This window comes from Triticum aestivum, chromosome 4A (genome assembly GCF_018294505.1).
Source record: "Triticum aestivum cultivar Chinese Spring chromosome 4A, IWGSC CS RefSeq v2.1, whole genome shotgun sequence".
NCBI classification, from domain to species: Eukaryota; Viridiplantae; Streptophyta; class Magnoliopsida; order Poales; family Poaceae; genus Triticum; species Triticum aestivum.
This window is the reverse complement of record NC_057803.1, coordinates 469675107-469691475: the sequence shown is the minus strand read 5'-3', so window position 1 is coordinate 469691475 and position 16369 is coordinate 469675107.

Genomic DNA, 16369 nt, shown 5'->3' with positions numbered 1-16369 from the left:
CCAACAATAGCCAATTCAAAGGGGGACAACTATTACAAGTTATCCTGACAAAAGCAGTCTTCGTCTGCCAAAAGCTCTGGTGGTGACGCCGTCTTGGGCTCCACGGTGACCTCCTTCTTGCCATCCTTCTGGTCTTGGTCTCGTTGCACCAATATGGAAACCTTTGCTTGATGCCTCGGTACTCTGCGTCTGCTCTTGCCCCCTTAGGACCAAAGAGGAAACAAGGACACTGCGCGCGCTGGCGCCCGCCTGGCGCTCGCCTAGTCTCGATCGTCATGCCTCACGTTGAGAACCTCACGAGGTTTGCCTGGCCTTGAACTCTCCGCCCCTCACGAGCCATCCTGGCGAGGCTGCTCCTGAGGAGGTCTTGCATCGTCCGCCTCGCGAGGCTTGGTCCCTCGCGAGGGTCTTGAATGACTTGTTGATGAAGATGGGCCGTACAGGCCTGCTAGCAAAGCCATGCCGTGGGCCGCGGGCAGGCAAGTCTGGGGACCCCCATTCCTAGAACGCCGACAGTAGCCCCCGGGCCCAAGGCGCGCTCGGGCTAGGCTTCGAGGCTAAGCCAAAGGTCAAGTGCAGAGCGCCACGGCCCCAATAGCCTGCCGCCTTGGTCGACGTGTGGCGGTTGATTGGACGTGGGCGTCTCCGCTTCCCCATGCTGCCTCGGCAACTGCCCGACTTGACAAGTCCCTGCGACATGCAAGGAAAACCATCTTTACCTGTGATCGCGGGGGGTGCTGGTTGGCCTTCTCCTGGTATAAGTGGGAGGGGGTGGAGCCCCCGACGCCCATCTTTCCTCTGCCTCTTCTGCTTCTTCTCCTTCCTTGCTCCTCTCCTGCCAGCAATGGCGTCGTCGAGGAGGTTCACTGCCGCAGAGAAGGGGAAGGCCCCCCGCGAGGGGCCCAGCTCTCTGGTGCCCAAGCATGGACGCGGCCGTCCATGCAAGCACACCACAACCCCCGTCGTGGCCCGCACAACCGTGGTGGTGCCGCTTCGCGGGGCAGGGGTCGCTCCGGTCGTGGCAATCTCATTGATGAAGGGAGACGTGATGTGGTCGCGCGGCCTCCCAGGCCGCGCTTCCACTCGGTGGAGATGCTGTGAAAGCACAAGTGCTCCCTAGGTGGTTTTGGTAATTAATGTCAACATATCTCTTGTTGGACTAACACTTTTACCTAGTATGTTTCAGATAAGTTCAACAATGAAGTGGCATGGACTAGAGGATGTGGAACCCCTTCAAAATGCTAAGGACAAAGGATTGGCTCAAGCTCCAAGCTCAAGACTCTACATTTTCTATTTTAGTGATCCAAGATCGCATTGAGTCTATAGGAAAAGCCAATACTATTAAGAAGGGATGAGGTGTTGCTTAATGGCTTGCTTGCTCAAAGTGCTTAGTGATATGCTCCAAAGCCCTCAACCTCTTTCTCACTTCCAAATATGTCCCACACCAAATATCCAACTCGGCCCCACCGATTCTTTCTATCCCGAGCCACCGAGTTCAGTTGACATAGCCGCTGCAAGAAACCCTAATCAGTTCGATCTCACCGATGGGATCTCGGTCTCACCGAGATGGGCTTTAAAACTCTTTGTTACCTATTGCAATATTTTTGGTCCCACCGAGATATGCAATCGGCCCCACCGAGTTTCCTTGGCCAACTCTCTGGTTCGCTTAAATCGGTCCCACCGAGTTTGAGTAATCGGTCAAACCGAGTTTTGGATTTACCCTAACCCTAGCACACCAGTTCCATCGAGTTGATCCAGTCGGTCCCATCAAAAACCCTAACGGTCACTAGATTTGCTGAATCGGTCCGACCGAGTTTATCAATTTGGTCCCACCGAGATTGGCAAGTTGTGTGTAACGGTTAGATTTTGTGTGGAGGCTATATATACCCCTCCACCACCTCTTCATTCGAGGAGAGAGCCATCAGAACAAACCTACACTTCCAACTTAGTTTTTCTGAGAGAGAACCACCTACACTTGTGTTGAGGCCAAGAAATTCCATTCTTACCATATGAATCTTGATATCTAGCCTTCCCCAAGTTGCTTTCCACTCAAATCTTCTTTCCACTAAATCCATATCCTGTGAGAGAGAGTTGAGTGTTGGGGAGACTATCATTTGAAGCACAAGAGCAAGGATTCATCATCAACACACCATTTGTTACTTCTTGGAGAGTGGTGTCTCCTAGATTGGCTAGGTGTCACTTGGGAGCCTCCGACAAGATTGTGGAGTTGAACCAAGGAGTTTGTAAGGGCAAGGAGATCGCCTAATTCATGAAGATCTACCTCCAGTGAGGCAAGTCCTTCATGGGCGACGGCCATGGTGGGATAGACAAGGTTGCTTCTTCGTGGACCCTTCGTCGGTGGAGCCCTCCGTGGACTCGCACAGCCGTTACCCTTCGTGGGTTGAAGTCTCCATCAATGTGGATGTACGATAGCACCACCTATCGGAACCACGTCTCAAAAATCTCCGTGTCTCCAAATTGCGTTTGCACACTCCAATGCCATCTCTTTAAATTCTTGCAAGTTGCATGATTTACTTTCTGCTGCTCACATACTCTTTGCATGCTTACTTGATATGTATTGTGGTTGTTAAACTTGTGCCAGAACTCCACTTCAACCTAAAGAAATTAAAAACTGGTACTTTTAGCACTTAGTGTCTAATCACCCCCCCTCTAGACACCTCTTCTCGATCCTTTCAAGTGGTATCAGAGCTTTGGTCTCCATTGCTTTGGTTTAAACACCATTGGAGGAAGATGGATGAGTCTACTTTGGGGAGTCTTAGACGTAGAGTGCCTATTCTTGATGGAGAATATTTTCATGAGTGGAAAAATGAAATGCTTAAGATTTTCAATGAATATCATTTGAACAAGTACATTGCTAGCCCTTGTGCACATCATGTTGATCCTTTGCATCCTACCCTTGATGAATCTATTGACATGATCCGCAACCTTCAAACTGTTAATCTTATCACCAGAGGCTTGCCAAGAAACTTGATTGAATGTTTGCCCACTCTTGATTGTACCTACACTATATGGAGATTTCTTGATGAACGCTTTCCTAATTATTCCTTGAAAGATCTAGATGAAATTCTCCATAAGTCTATTGCCTTGATTAAGATGAGTTCCAATGATCCCAAATTTGGTGACTGCTTATTTGAGCTTACTAATCTTACGAGTGCCAAAGGAGATGTTGGAATCATTAGCAATATCATTTCCAAAGCTATTAGAATTCATAAAGATAACCATAGAAATGATCATTTATCTAATGAATTACCCTCTCTAGGAATTTATCAATCACAAGATGATGTTGAACATGGATACTATGATGAGGATGAGGATGACAGTGACTATGATCTTAATGATGCAATGAGACACTTTGGTCTTATGGCAAATCTTCGTGGCTACATGGCTGGAGGAAAGGAATGGGTTCTTGATAGTGGATGTATTGATCATATGGCCGGAGATAAAGATATGTTCCGTGAGCTTGCTGGAAATGATGGCCCTCGAAAGTATGTCACCTTTGGTGATAACTCAAAGGGTAAGGTGGTTGGCCTAGGTAAGGTGGCCATCTCACATGATAGCTCCATACAAAATGTCATGCTCGTTGAATCCCTTGGCTACAATTTACTTTCAGTATCTAGACTTGCTGATTTCGGTTTCAATGTCCTATATACTGAAGTTGATTGCCAAGTGTTTCAAAGAGACAATCATAAAATGGCCTTTACTGGTATATGTAGAGGTGATCTTTACATTGTTGATTTCACTAAAAAGGCTCAACCTAGAACTTGCTTAATTGCTAAATCTTCTAAAGGTTGGTTATGGCATAGACAATTAGGTCATGTTGGTATGCGAAACCTTGACAAGCTTATTAAAGGAAATCATATCCTTGGCGTTAACAATGTCATATTTCATAAGGATAGACTTTGCAGCGCTTGTCAAGCAGGTAAACAGGTTGGAGGAAGGCATCCCGTGAAGAACATCATGACCACAAGGAGGCCACTCGAGCTACTTCACATGGATCTTTTTGGTCCTAACGCTTACAAAAGTCTCGGTGGAAATTCTTTTGGTCTAGTTATAGTTGATGACTTTTCAAGATTTACGTGGGTGTTCTTTCTCGATGATAAATCACAGGTCCAAAAGATCTTCAAAAACTTTGCTAGGAAGGCCCAATATCAATTTGAAGTGAACATCAAGAAGGTTCGCAGCAACAACGGAACGGAGTTCAAGAACGCAAATATGGGCACTGTCAGTGTCAAAACCGGCGGATCTTGGGTAGGGGGTCCCGAACTGTGCGTCTAAGGCGGGTGGTAACAGGAGGCAGGGGACACGATGTTTACCCAGGTTCGGGCCCTCTTGATGGAGGTAATACCCTATGTCCTGCTTGATTGTTCTTGATAATATGAGTAGTACAAGAGGTGATCTACCACGAGATCAAAGAGGCTAGACCCTAGAAGCTAGCCTATGGTATGATTGTATGTTGTCCTATGGACTAAAACCCTCTGGTTTATATAGGCACCAGAGGGGGCTAGGGTTACACAAGGTCGGTTACAAAGGAGGAGATATTCATATCCGTATTGCCTAGCTTGCCTTCCACGCCAAGTAGAGTCCCATCCGGACACGGGACGAAGTCTTCAATCTCGTATCTTCATAGTCCAACAGTCCAGCCAAAGGATATAGTCCGGTTGTCGGGAGACCCCCTAATCCAGGACTCCCTCAGTAGCCCCTGAACCAGGCTTCAATGACGATGAGTCCGGCGCGCAGTATTTTCTTCGGCATTGCAAGGCGGGTTCCTCCTCCGAATACACCATGGAAGAGTTTGAATATGAGGATAGTGTCCGACCCTGCAAAATAAGTTCCGCATACTACCGTAGAGAGAATAATATTTCCACAAATCTAATCTGCTAACATGTTTTGACAGCATGACATCATGCCACGGCCCGATCATTATTTGGATCATTTTTCTTTAACCAGCCCCGCACATAACGCGAGGCGGTTTCCTCGACAGGTCTTGTCAAAGCAGAGATCGTGTTCCCCTTATCACGGGATTCTCATCAATACAGACGTGGGTAACCCAACTGTGCCTGTTGGTATGACTCCTAGATCTTAGGTAAGTCTCAAACGGCCATGAGGAGGACGCCTGATATTCACCCTCTTTATAAAGGGGACAAGGCTTTTTCTTTTTTTCCTCCCACGTTCAATCGAATCCTTCCCCTGCCTCGAGTTCTAACACCCAAGGCTCAGGTCAGGTGCTTCGGACCTTCAACTATGTCCGGATCCAACCTTCAAGGTCGATGGATGCCTTCCTCCGTCACAGAGGAGGACATCAAGAAGTTGAGAGAGGCTAGATATCTAACCGCCGAAATTTCGCACAGGCTGCCTGCCCGAGGGCAAGTCGTCCCTACTCCCGAACCCAACGAGAGCGTTGTGTTCATCTCCCACTTCCTCCGAGGACTAGGCCTCGCTCTGGATCCCTTTGTTAGGGGTCTTATGTTCTATTACGGGCTGGATTTTCATGATCTGGCCCCGGATTCCCTTCTTCACATCTTGTCATTTATTGTCGTATGTGAGGCCTTCCTCTGCATTACCCCTCACTTCGGCATGTGGCTCAAGACCTTCGATATGAAGCCGAAGATGATCGAGGGGCAGCATGCAGCGTGCGGAGGTGCTTTGATAAGCAAAATCGCTGACGCTCCATGGCCAGAGGGTTCCTTCCCAGAAGTGTCCAGATTGTGGCAGCGGGAGTGGTTCTACATCACAGCTCCCCGAAGTGCCAAGTGGGTAGCTGCCCCTACCTTTTGCTCGGGCCCCCACCACAACTGATGTCATGGATCAACAGGGGGCTGAGCTGGGGTCCAGCCAAGGATGTGCCAATGCTGCAAAGCCGTATCCGAGATCTCTTCAAGGGAGATTTCAGTCTGGTTATGGTAATGCAAGTTGTGCTGGTTCGTCGAGTCCAACCTTGCAAACGCCGGCCCCTCCACATGTGGGAATTCAACCCGGAAGGACCGCGTACTATTCAGCACTTCCTCGGCATGACGCACGAGGAGATGTACAAATTGTTCTTCGGACCCCAAATAGAGTGTCCGGACACCACCGAGGACGTGGGCCTGAGCTGCAACCGCCCCGCTGCCCAAGTAAGTAATCTCGTGGCCGAACACACTATCCTTTTATTTATCATGACATCATTCTGAAGAATCGCTCTTTGACTAGGACTGGATAACAAAGGCGAAGATGATCCGGTGTTTGGCCCCCCCTTCCCGAGGGCTTGGACAATCCGGTGCGGAAAAGATGCTTGAGCCAGCACCTTATCTGGTGCCCTCAAAGGAAGATGAAGGGGGGGGGGGGAGAGGGCGAAAGAGGGCCTCCTTCGCTATTTATTCCAACCGAGGGAATGAGCGCCTCCGCGAGGGAGGATAACCAAGGGGAAGAATCTGACATTCTCTCTCCCCGGGGAAGGAAGAGGACTACCTCTGAAGATCCGGAAACTAAGGTTTCCAAACGGGAGAAGAAATCTCTGACAGAGGGTCCTGCCTCGGAGGGTATTCTTTCCGCACAATGTCCGCGCGGGGATCAGCCCTCTACCGAGCTATAAGTAATCAAAAAGTACTTAATAGTGAAAACATCCTACCTTACTTCCGAAGACAATAACTGATGCTTATAAATTGTAGCCCGGATCGCAGCCCTTCTCAACAGAGCTCATCTTCGGGGGATCTTCTTCTGGAGATGATGGAGAGCAAAACGCTTCCCCCAGACACAGGACCCTGGCTCAAGAAGCGGGCGACCTTGAAGTGTCGTCGCGAAGGGTATCTCCAGATCCACTAGGGCCAGAGGATAACCCTTTGGCTGCCCGGAGTCCCCAGTATCCGGCTCCTAAGGAGAGAGACAGCAAGGGTCCGTACAGTGTGCGGTCGGACGCGCTGAAGGATCTTCTGGGGTAAGCTGCTGTCTCGGAAGCGCATCGTACGCTAATGGGTACGATAATTGAAAGGATTTCATCCGCTGAAAGCGGTTTGCATGAAGCCTTTATGAGTCTGCTAAAAGGCTTCGAGTTACGTGAACTAGTGTATGTTTTTAATAGTACCGCATATGTTAGGTATGCCCTATGCAGATAGTAGCCCCTGAGACTCTGGTTGTCGTCGAAAACGGCGGAAAACAGAGGATCATAGTCCCAGGTAACAACTAGACCACCTTTATGTGCAGGTGGCCGAAGCTCCGGTGGTGAGCCAGACTGATGGGTTTGCCGAGCTAAAGCGGCAACTGGATGCGGCAGATGCCGACATCGTGCTTGTCAACAAGCGGCTTGACGAGGCATAGGGTGAGTGATTTTTCTGGTGGCCATCACATAATAAGAGTAGCATGATGCCAGTATCTTTAATGTGTTGTGACTGCAGATGGAGCTGCCACCGTGGAGACCCTTCGGGCGGAGCTTGCCTGAGCCAAGGAGCAAGCAAGGAGTAGCAATGCGGCCGCTTTAAAGGCGTCCGAAGAATTGAGGACCGAACAGGCCGCGCATTGCGAGAGCAAGGAAAAAATAGCCAAGATGGATGTAGAGTTAAAAGATGCCGCTGACCGTTACTGGCTTCTTGAAGAAGAGAACCGGGCGAAGGCGACGGACCTGGAGAAGGCCCGGGTGGCTGCCAAGGAAGCCCGCTCCAAAATTAGAGCGACGAAGGAGGAGCTGAACCAAGCTGCAGATATCGTGTCTAGGAAGCCCTTCTTGTTGCAGACTAAGTTCGGAGATCTAAAGTATGCTCCTCTGGACCGGCTATGGAGTTCTGCGGACGCGTACATGGATTTGGCTGCAAGTGCTGCTGATGCGGCCGAGTATTTCAAGGATCAGAAAGGTCCCGAAGTGGAAAAGTTGTTCTGGTCGCAGTTCCATGCTCCAGTCCGTCTGCTACTGTTGAATGAGCGATTGGCCGAGTGGGCCGAGCTCCATAGGCTGTCCAGACTTGCCATAAAGTCCATTGTGGATCACCTGTGGCCGGGAGGGCCAAGGCCAAATAGCTACTTTAGCTTAGTGCAACAATTCCTTGGTGTTGTGCCACGCATCGATGCTATAAAGAGATCGGCGTGCATAGAGGGTGCGCGGATGGCCTTTGCCCGTGTCAAGACATACTGGGCGGAGATGGAGGCCACCACTGTTGCGACACAGGGTTCGGCCGTAGGCCGAGTGGCTGCCGAGCACTACTTTGAAGAAGTTCTTGAAGGCGCTCGTTCGATAGAGGCTCAGTGTTCGAAGAATGTTATGTTCAAGTGATATGTATTCCCATTGTAAAAACAATGTTTTATTTAATTGTCAAGGCTATATTTATACTTTTGCATGAAAGTCATATGGTGCCTCCTGTGCGGCCGTTTATGTATATATGTGTATAACCTGAAAGTTTGCAGTCGTCGGCTTCCGCCCCCACACATATAATGCGGGGGTGTTCGCAAAAGATGCATATTCACACTTGATCCATCGTCTTGGTCCGTTAAGGAGGTGATAGCGTAGCGAACTAGGCAATCAGACTATATTGCTTTAACACTTTCACTTAGCCATAGGAGTTTGACAGTGGGGCTACTACTATGTAGCCCCTGGTACTTCTGCGCTCGTCCGAATACGAGGTGCGTACATACGTGACCGGGAAACGGCCCTTCATTAATGCGGAGGAATCCCGAAGATTCCGATGAGTCATCGAGTGTTGACCAGTCTCTCGCTATATCATGACAGTCAGTTTTCAGCTTTCTCTACTGAGGTGCTCATCCGGATGAACCAGGGCACAATCGCAATAGTTCTCCCAGTGCTACCTTAGCCAACATAACGGAACGTAAGGTACGAAAACGTAGGAGCCGGGCAAACCCAACATTTTACCAAAGACATGATTCGGAGCTGATGCATATAGGGCCAAACTCGCGACGCCGAACACTCCCTAAGGTGTTCGGTCTTTATAACATATACCGGGCTAAAAAATGCCCTTAATAAGAAACCCCACGTGTCAGGTACGTGCAAAATCCTGACGTGGCCACATGCCAATAACGCCAGCATCCTTCTCGGTTGTGTGGAGTATCCGGAGGATGTGAGCAACAAGAGACAGTAAAAAAGGTTTATGCAGGGTCTTAATCTAAAAAGAAACCTTTGGGCGGGTCCCTGCTGCACGTCTGCACCTGTGTCTCCGTTGTGCCGTGTCCTGGACGGGTGCAACACGATTGTAATCTGCAAAAGGAAAGAACTTAGGTGAAGGTTGATGTGCCAAAAAAGAGAAGAGTTGGTTATTATCAATGAACTATCGAAATTCAAGAGAAACCAAGTTGAGCCAGCCTGGCCCTGATTACAAGCGGGAAGCCCCTGGTGTCATTTTATGAGGGTTTGAAAACCAATCTCATGTATATATGATGGAACGCCGGATTCGTCTAACCGTGTCCGTGGTCTTGACGACCTGCCATTTTTCTGGTTGGTGAGGCCGTCTTAGTTTGCGGCTGCTAGAGTCGCCGCATCCTCTTCCGTATGTAAAAAATGTTCGGTATTTCCGCTAACTGTGATGATGCCACATGGACCGGGCATCTTGAGCTTGAGAAAAGCATAATGCGGTACTACGTTAAAGCAAGCGAAAGCCACCCTTCCGAGTAGTGCTTGATAATCACTTCGGAATGGAGCAATGTGAAAAGTTAACATTTCGCTTCGGAAGTTATCGGGAGAACCGAATACCACCTCTAGTGGTAGAGAGCCCGTACAGCGGGCCTCTTGGCCTGGTATTACTCCCTTGAAGGTACTATTACTGTGGCTTATTTGTGTCGGTTCTATCCCCATTTTGCGTACTGTGTCCTGATATATCAAATTTAGGTCACTATCGCCGTCCATGAGGACCCGTGTGAAATGGTACCCATTTACTATTGGGTCTAGCACCAAGGCCGTCAGTCCTTCACGCCGGATATTTGTAACGTGATCCCGACGATCAAAAGTGATCGGACATGCCAACCAGTGGTTGAACCTAGGGGTGACAGGCTCTATGGCGCGTGTGCATCGGAGTGCATGATTGCTTCTCCTCTTTGTCACATGGATTACGTTTACTGTTTTAACCTCTGGTGGGAAATTTTTCTGTCCTCCGGCGTTTTGCTAGCGAGGTTCATCCTCGTCTTCGCTTGGTGTCTCTTCCCCTTTGTATTCGGCGCTTAGCTTACCGGCCTGCTTGAAGACCCAACATTCTCTGTGGGTATGATTTGCAGGTTTGTCTTGGGTGCCGTGAATCTGACAGATTTTGTCAAGAATTTTGTTTAGGCCAGATTGTCCTTCTCTGCTGCCTTTGAAAGGCTTTTTCTGCTGACCTGGTTGGGAGCCCCTGAATCCGGCGTTTACCGCCGTGTTATCTGGGCTACCTTCTTTATTTTGACGCTTGTTTTTGTTGCGTCGTGGTTTACCATTGCCATCCCTGACTTCGTATGTGCTTGGGTCGCTGGTGCTGCTACGGGCCAACCAGCTGTCCTCGCCCGCACAAAAGCGGGTCATGAGGCTTGTTAGGGCTGCCATTGTTCTCGGTTTTTCTTGACCAAGGTGTCTGGCGAGCCATTCGTCTCAGACGCTGTGTTTAAAAGCTGCTAAGGCTTGGGAGTCCGGACAGTCGATGATTTTGTTCTTCTTGGTGAGGAACATGTTCCAAAGCTTTCGGGCGGACTCTCCGGACTCTTGGATTATATGACTTAAGTCGTCTGCATCCGGAGATCAGACATAAGTCCCTTGAAAATTGGCCCGGAAAGCGTCCTCGAGCTCCTCCCAACTTCCAATTGAATTTTCGGGGAGGCTTTTCAGCCAGTGCCTAGCTGGCCCTTTAAGCTTGAGGGGCAAGTATTTAATGGCATGGAGATCGTCTCCACGAGCCATATGAATATGGAGGATGAAGTCCTCTATCCAGACTCCAGGGTTTGTGGTTTCGTCGTATGCCTCTATGTTCATCGGTTTGAATCCCTCTGGGAATTCGTGATCCAGCACCTCATTAGTGAAACATAAGGGGTGTGCAGCACCCCTGTATTGGGATGCGCCATGGTGTTCGGACAATTGTAGTATTCGGCGTTGGTTGTGTACCGTAGCGCGCTTCCTAGATCCATAGATAGATCTAGTCACGCCGGATTTTTGACGCAAGTTCTCACATGAATCGTGTGTTGACTTATGCGCGACTTTGTTAGCCACTCTATCGCGTTCACAGGGTGGTGGATCCGGCCGGCTGGCCGTATCACCTTTTGGCTGTATGGGCTCTAAGGCCTCATCGTCAAATTCCGGTAATAGTTTGCGCTTTGGATAGCTATTTTGATGGTAACTTCCACCATACCTTGTTACTTTGTTCCACTTGCTGTTGAGCGTATCTTGTGCGACCTTGAGCCTTTGCTTCTATTTTTTAGGCTCCTCGCTGTGGCAATAAGCCTTCTGCGGAGCTTTTCTTGCTCCAAGTGCGTTTCCGGGATGATGTTTGCATCTTCGTCCGGACTGTTTTCTTCCCTAGACGGGGATTGATGAGGCTTATCTTTGGCTTCATCGTGTTCGGACATCAGATCCGTACTATGTGTGCAGTTTGCATCTTGATCGTGTTCTGCCACCGGGGTGGTGCAGTTGTCATTTCTTCCAGAGTCACGTGGACTATTATTATCGTTGTTGTTGCTATGGCGGGACTTAGAGCGGCGCCGTTGACGTCGGCGCTTGGGTTGCTTGGAGGGTGCATCCTCCACTGTCTCTTCGCCATTGCCCTCTCTGGGTGCATCCACCATGTATATGTCATGTGATGAAGTAGCGGTCCAGCGTCATGTGGATGGTGGTTCTGGTTTGTCTCCTGCATTGTCGTCCGTACCATTGATGTCTTCGGAGTCGAAGTTGAGCATGTCGGTTAAGTCGTCGACAGTGGCTACTAAGTGGGTGGTGGGTGGGCAGCGAATTGCTTCATCGTCCGCATCCCATTCTAGCCGGACATAGTTCGGCCAAGGTTCTCCTGACAGGGAGAGAGACCTTAATGAATTTAGCACATCTCCAAAAGGTGAGTGCTGAAAGATATCCGCGAAGGTGAACTCCATTGTCGGTGCCCTGTTGGATTCGACAGGCACGGAAGTAGGCGGCTCGGAGTCTGTGGCCGGGGATAAATCCAGTGGTTCGGCGACACGGCTCTCGTAAGGAGTGAAGTCAGTATCCGTCTCTAACGCCACTGAGAATGCGGCCTCCATGGTGGGGTCCATCCCTCCGCTCTCGGATGGTGCAACTTGCTCCAGATTGATGGACGGAGTAGTTGCGGATGCGATCTCCCGAACATTGTTCGACGGCAGAGTTATGTCATGCTCATCATGACTGTACGGCGGGTCCTACATGGGCCCGAATCCGTCGAAGATCAAGTCTCCGTGGATGTCGGCCGTGTAGTTCAAGTTTCCGAATCTGACCTGATGGCCAGGGGCGTAGCTCTCAATCTGCTCTAGAAGGCCAAGCGAATTGGCCCGCAGTGCAAAGCCGCCGAATATGAAGATCTGTCCGGGGAGGAAAGCCTCACCCTGGACTACATCGCTATCGATGATCGAAGGAGCCATCAAGCCTTATGATGACGACACGGAGGAACTCTCAATGAAAGCACCAATGTCAGCGTCATAATCGGCGGATCTCGGGTAGGGGGTCCCGAACTGTGCATCTAAGGCAGATGGTAACAGGAGGCAGGGGACATGATGTTTACCCAGGTTCGGGCCCTCTTGATGGAGGTAATACCCTACGTCCTGCTTGATTGTTCTTGATAATATGAGTAGTACAAGAGGTGATCTACCATGAGATCGAATAGGCTAAACCCTAGAAGCTAGCCTATGGTATGATTGTATGTTGTCCTACGGACTAAAACCCTCCGGCTTATATAGGCACCGGAGGAGGCTAGGGTTACACAAGGTCGGTTACAAAGGAGGAGATATTCATATCCGTATTGCCTAGCTTGCCTTCCATGCCAAGTAGAGTCCCATCCGGACACAGGACGAAATCTTCAATCTCGTATATTCATAGTCCAACAGTCCGGCCAAAGGATATAGTCCGGTTGTCCAGAGAACCCCTAATCCAGGACTCCCTCAGACACCTTTCTTGACTAAGAAGGGATTTCACATGAGACAAAGACCCGAAAGGTTGAAGAGACGGTAGATGTGAAGTTTGATGAATCTAACGGCTCGCAAGTAGAGCAATTGCCAATTGATGTAGGAGACAAAGACCCTTCGGAAGCAATCCAAGACTTGTCTATTGGCAAGATTCGTCCAACAGAGGTGAAGGAGAGTACCTCGTCCGTCCAATTGGAAGCTTCTACCTCACGACAAGGTGAACCAAGAGTTGATACAGAAGCATCCACAAGTGGGACACACCAAGATGAAGAAAACGAGGAAGTGCACCAAGATGAACGCCAACAACCTCCTTCTCCACCACGACAAGAGAACGACAACGTCAACAACAAAGAAGGCCAAGAAGAAGAACAAGATGAAGAAGATGTTAAACCAAGATCCAAGCAAAAGCTTTCACGAGTTCGAGCAAGAATTTCTAAAGACCATCCCGTCGAGCAAATCTACAATGATATCCAAACCGGGAGAATCACTCGCTCAAAAACTCGTTTAGCTAACTTTTGTGAACACTATTCATTCATCTCTAGCATTGAACCTATGAAGGTTGAAGAAGCTTTGGAAGATCCGGATTGGATAAATGCCATGCATGAAGAGCTACACAACTTTGAGAGAAATCAAGTTTGGACATTAGTTGAGAGGCCCGACAACAACCACAACATCATCGGTACCAAATGGGTGTTTTGCAACAATCAAGATGAAGATGGACAAGTAGTTCGCAACAAAGCACGTCTCGTCGCCCAAGGCTAGACTCAAGTCGAAGGTATGGACTATGGTGAGACATATGCCCCTGTTGCTAGACTTGAGTCCATTCGCATCTTACTTGCCTATGCTAATCATCATGATATCACCTTTGTACCAAATGGACATTAAAAGTGCTTTTCTAAATGGTGAAATAGAGGAGGAAGTTTATGTTAAGCAACCTCCCGGATTTGTCAATCCTAAGAAACCTAATCATGTTTACAAACTTCACAAAGCTCTTTATGGTCTTAAACAAGCTCCTAGAGCATGGTATAAATGCTTGACCAAGTTTCTTATTGAAAAAGGCTTTGAAATTGGAAAGATAGATTCTACTCTTTTTACTAAAAGGGTTAATGGAGAACTATTTGTGTGCCAAATTTATGTCGATGATATTATATTTGGATCAACTAACCCTCATTTTAGTGAAAAGTTTGGAAAGCTAATGTCGGAGAAGTTTGAGATGTCAATGATGAGTGAACTCAAATTCTTTCTTGGTTTGCAAATCAAGCAAACTAAGGAAGGTACCTTTGTCTCTCAAACGAAGTACATTATTCAAGAAGTTCAATATGCAAGAATGCAAAGGTATGACTACACCCATGCCTACTAGTGGACATCTTGATTTAACCAAAGATGGTGAACCGGTTGATCAAAAGGTTTATCGCTCTATGATTGGTTCATTGTTATATCTATGTGCTTCATGTCCCGATATTATGCTAAGTGTGTACATGTGTGCACGATATCAAGCCGCTCCTAAAGAATGTCATCTTAAGGTTGTGAAAAGGATAGTGAGATACTTAATCCATACACCAAATTTTGGCATTTGGTATCCAAAGAGGGCCTCTTTGATCTTGTTGGCTACTCCAACTCGGACTATGCCGGTGACAAGGTTGATAGAAAGTCCACTTCAGGTACTTGTCAATTTCTTGGTAGATCTCTCGTGTCTTGGTCTTCCAAGAAACAAAACTCGGTATCCTTATCCACCGCCGAAGCGGAATACATTTCCGCTAGATCATGTTGTGCTCAATTACTTTGGATGACCCAAACTCTTAAAGATTATGGGATATATGTGAAACATGTTCCATTACTTTGTGACAATGAGAGTGCTATTAAGACTACTCACAATCCCGTGCAACATTCTCGAACTAAGCATATTGAAGTTCGTCATCATTTCATTCGAGATCATGTTACCAAAGGGGACATTAATCTTAAGCATGTTCGCACCGAAAAGCAGTTAGCTAACATATTCACGAAACCACTTGATGAGAAGTGTTTTGCAGGTTAAGAGGTGAATTGAACATCATTGATGCTTAAAACCTGGAGTAGGAACTCCATTTGATACATGGAAGGCGTGAGCCTATGACTAATCCTTGATATTTCTCTTATGTTGACTATCTTATGTCTTGGATATATTTGCACCTTGCATGTTATCTAACCCGTGTAGGTACTTGGATGAATCTAAATCTATGAGATTGCAACTCACTCACATCTTGAGCAGTCTCCATATCACCAAGTCTCTACACAATGGTGGATGAAGACAAGGAAGCACTCAACCATTCAAACATATCCTTTGACAAATTTTATGTTGAGTTTCATAATTGTCATTTTGGATATACAAGTGTTGTTCCGTGCAAGAACTAACCCATGTAGGTAGATGAACTCAAACTCCAAGTGGTGCTCCCAACTCTTGATGAGCTACATCAACCTTGAGCAACCCACACAAGTTCAACTACATGATCATGATCAACGCCACCACCCAAGGTATGTTATTCCATCTTAGAGAAGCTTTTACTCCAAATCACGAGTTAAAGCACCTCGACAAGATGTGAATACATAAAAAATCTTAAACAAAAAAAGCTTAAACAATGAGTATGACCTATGATCAAGTGATCTCACTTGACTCCTAAGTCAATATACTCTAACATAGGTGACTCTGTCGCCGACCAATTCTAGATGAAGTTCTCTTGTGTTCTTTTTATGCTCTTGCATTTGTCTCATGCATATTTGTTTCCAACTTCATCTAGACTTCCTTTTAGTTTCTTCTCTTTTATTTTCTGTTCTGCATTCATTGCATCAAATTCATTGCAAATCTTTTAGTTAATTCCTTGCAAATCCTTGTGAGATCTTACTTGTCTAGTGAGCTGAGGTGACAAGTGTTTTCTCTGCATTGAACTCGGTCTCACCGGTTTGATACTTTCGGTCCAACCGAATGCTCTCGGTACAACCGAACCATACAACTCGGTGTCACCGATTTCACTACAGGAAAGACATCTTCCACTTGTTTTTGCATTCTTTTTGATCCAGCTTCACTCAATGAATCTTGTCCTCGACCAACATCCCATTCAAGTTGCTACTTTGTTCTGTGACTCAAGGACCAAACCCATCATGACAAAAAACCCAGAAGAACCCTTCTTGGAAATTGATGTCAAAGGGGGAGAGAGAAATCACATCAAAGCTTAATCATATCTATAGGGGGAGAGAATACTCAAGGGAAGAAAGAGTAATCATCAAGGACCCCTGATGCTTGGTGTTCAAGAGGAGAGAA